The sequence below is a fragment of the Colobus angolensis genome, unplaced genomic scaffold (assembly GCF_000951035.1).
Source record: "Colobus angolensis palliatus isolate OR3802 unplaced genomic scaffold, Cang.pa_1.0 Scaffold26, whole genome shotgun sequence".
NCBI classification, from domain to species: Eukaryota; Metazoa; Chordata; class Mammalia; order Primates; family Cercopithecidae; genus Colobus; species Colobus angolensis.
Window position 1 is genome coordinate 13803372 of NW_012115821.1, and position 3381 is coordinate 13806752.

A 3381-nucleotide genomic window follows, 5' to 3' on the forward strand; every position below is an offset into this window, starting at 1 on the left:
TTTACTTTTTCTTTCTTTGGAGGCAGAAACTGGGCATAAGACAATATGAAGGATGGTCTCCTCCCTTAATAATACAGCCACACTCTGGAATGCTATAAAGCTGTGAAGATGAATGAGTGAAATCTACTGGCACTGAAGTAAAGTCCTCCAAGATGTATTTGTAATGAAAATACAAAGCACAGAGCATATGTGTGTTTTCAAGGCTAATATCCAAGCCAAAGTCTAGGGTCTGACTTCAGGAAAGTTAAACACATCCTCTATTACTGTATGAATGTGGTGATAGCAGCCCAGTTGAATTTGTTTCCATTTCAAAGTATAAATTTGGCTGTGTGGGGAGGGGGCAAAATTCAGGCCACAGTGGGGCTTTAGTCTCCCTGTCCTGGTGCACACTTTCCCCACGGAACTGAATCTGGAACCAATAGAGAACACAGAAAAAGGCAACGGGGATTACCCACTCCCACAGCTCCTCTGGTTAATGACAAATAACCCCCCTCAATGTTATGTGCCTGCCCACTTGCTGCTGCCACCAACTCCAAGGTATTGCCTCCTGGCAGGGGCAGAGGAGAATAGAAAAAAGAAAGCAAAAACCAAAATGAGATTCTCTCCGCCACTCCCTAGCAAACGCGGGGGTGCACACACATACACACACACACACACACACACATCCCAGATGAGAAAGAGAAGGCTTCTCCTGGAACACTTCCCGTCTGGACCTACTACACGGCTTCTGAGTTTCCAGCAGCCGTCTTTAAGTCCAGGCTGGGCAATACCGAAGGGGGAAAAAATATGTAAACTTTTCACTATTTTGACGGAACTTTTTTTTTTTTTTTTGGAGACGGGGTTTCGCTATGGAGTGCAGTGAAACAGTCTCAGCTCACTGCAGCCTCTGCCTCCTCGGTTCAAGCAATTCTCCTGGCTCAGCCTCCCGAGTAGCTGGGATTGCTGTACGTATGCCACCGCGCCCAGTAACCCAGCTAATTTTTGTATTTTTAATAGAGACAGGGTTTCACCATGTTGGCCAGGCCGGTCTTGAACTCCTCACCTCAAGTGATCCACCTGCCTCAGCCTCCCAAAGTGCTGGGATTACAGGTGTGAGCCACTGTGCCCGGATGAGGCTTTTGAAGGGGTGGCCTGCCCCTCCACACCTGTGGGCGTTTCTCATTAGGTGGAACAAGAGACTTGAGAAAAGAGATGAGACACAGAAACGAAGTATAGAGAAAGAAAAAGTGGGCTCAGGGTACCAGTGCTCAGCATACAGAGGACCCGCGCTGGCACCGCTCTCTGAGTTCCCTCAGTATTTATTGATCATTATCTTTACCATCTTAGAAAAAGGGAAGTGAAGGCTGGGCGCAGTGGCTCAAGCCTATAATCCCAGCACTTTGGGAGGCCGAGACAGGCAGATCATGAGGTCAGGAGATCGAGACCATCCTGGCTAACATGGTGAAACCCCGTCTCTACTAAAAGCTACAAAAAAAAACTAGCCGGGCGAAGTGGCAGGCGCCTGTAGTCCCAGCTACCCGGGAGGCTGAGGCAGGAGAATGGCATGAACCCAGGAGGCGGAGCTTGCAGTGAGCTGAGATCCGGCCACAGCACTCCAGCCTGGGTGACAGAGCGAGACCCTGTCTCAAAAAACAAAAAGAAAAAGGGAAGTGGCAGGATAATAGGATCATCGTAGGGAGGTCAGCAGTAAGACATATGAATAAAGATCTCTGTGACATGAATAAGTTTAAGGAAAAGTGCTGTGCCTTGATATGCATATGCAAACATCTCCATAAACCTTTTTAGTGCATAAAGAGCAGCATTGCCACTAGCACGTCCCACCTTCAGCCCTAACGCGGTTTTTCTCCTTTCTCAGTAAACAGAACATACGATCGGGTTTTACACCAAGATGTTCCATTGCCCAGAGACGGGCAGGAGACAGATGCTTTTCTCTATCTCAACTGCCAAGAGGCCTTCTTTCCTCTTATACTAGTCCTCCTCAGCACAGACCCTTCACGGGTGTCAGGCTGGGGGACGATCAGGTCTTTCCCTTCCCACAAGGCCATATTTCAGACTATCACGTGGGGAGAAACCTTGGACAATACCTAGCTTTCTTAGGCAGAGGTCCCTGCAACCTTTGGCAGTGTACGTGTCCCTGGGTGCTTGAGATTAAGAGAATGGTGATGACTTTTCACAAGCATACTGCCTTCAGGCACTTGTTTAACAAAGCACATCCTGCACAGCCCAAAATCCGTTAAACCTTGAGTCACCACAGCACATGTTTCTTGCAAGGACAAGGTTGGGGGTAGGGTCACAGATTAACAGCATCTCAAATACAGAACAAAATGGAGTCTCTTATGTGTACTTCTTTCTGTATAGACACCGTAACAGTCTGATCTCTCTTTCTTTTCCCCACAGCTTTGAATTCTCATCTCTTTCCCCAGTCCACTGACTACAATTTGCTTTTCAGAGTCCTTAGCTGCTCTATGCCTTCTGAAAGGATCTGTAGTTGCAGCCAATGTGATCAGAAAGTACTGGGAAGATCACAGAGATGGGGGAGATCAAGAGAGACATCCCAAATAGTTGTGTATGAACTCATGGGGTTCACCCAGTGCTTGCATGTATGGATCTCACCCCAAACAGAATACCACAGGTTTTGTGAACTCTGTTGCAGGCAGGTCTCCACCCAGGTCACTGAATGACCTCAATTTAGTAGAAGCCAATTACAGTTTGGCCACACTTGGGGGCGCACAGGTGGGACTGATCTGAATAGCCCTGCAAATACTTTCAAAATTTTACTTGGAACCACAGCTTACACAAAGCTGGTTGAAATTTCTGAACTGAAATCAGCTTCAAGGTTACCTGCTAAAATAAAAAATACCAACATTATTTAGCCAGACTGACAATGAAATAGAGACAAAAGACAGAAACTACTAAATTCAGGAATGAAAGAAGGAATATCACTACAGACTCCTTCCTTGACACCTTAAAAGGCTCATAAGTGAATATTATGACAAACCAAGGCATAAAAACTTGGTAACTTAGATGAAGTGGACCAATTCCTTGACAGATACAAATGACCCCAATTTTCCCAAGAACAAATAGATGTCCTGAATAGTTCTATATTTGGTGAAGAACTTGAATTTGTAGCTAAAAGCCCCTGAAAAAGACATCTCCAGGTAGTTTCACTCACAAATTCTATCAAACATTTAAAGAAGAAATAACATCAATTCTACACAATCTCATTCAGAAAACAGAAAAAGAGAGAACACTTCCCAGTTCATTTTGTGAGGCCAACATTACCTTGATGTCAAAATAAGACAAGACAAGAAAATTACAGCCGGGCATGGTGGCTCACGCCTGTAATCCCAGCACTTTGGGAGGCCGAGGTGGGCGGATCAC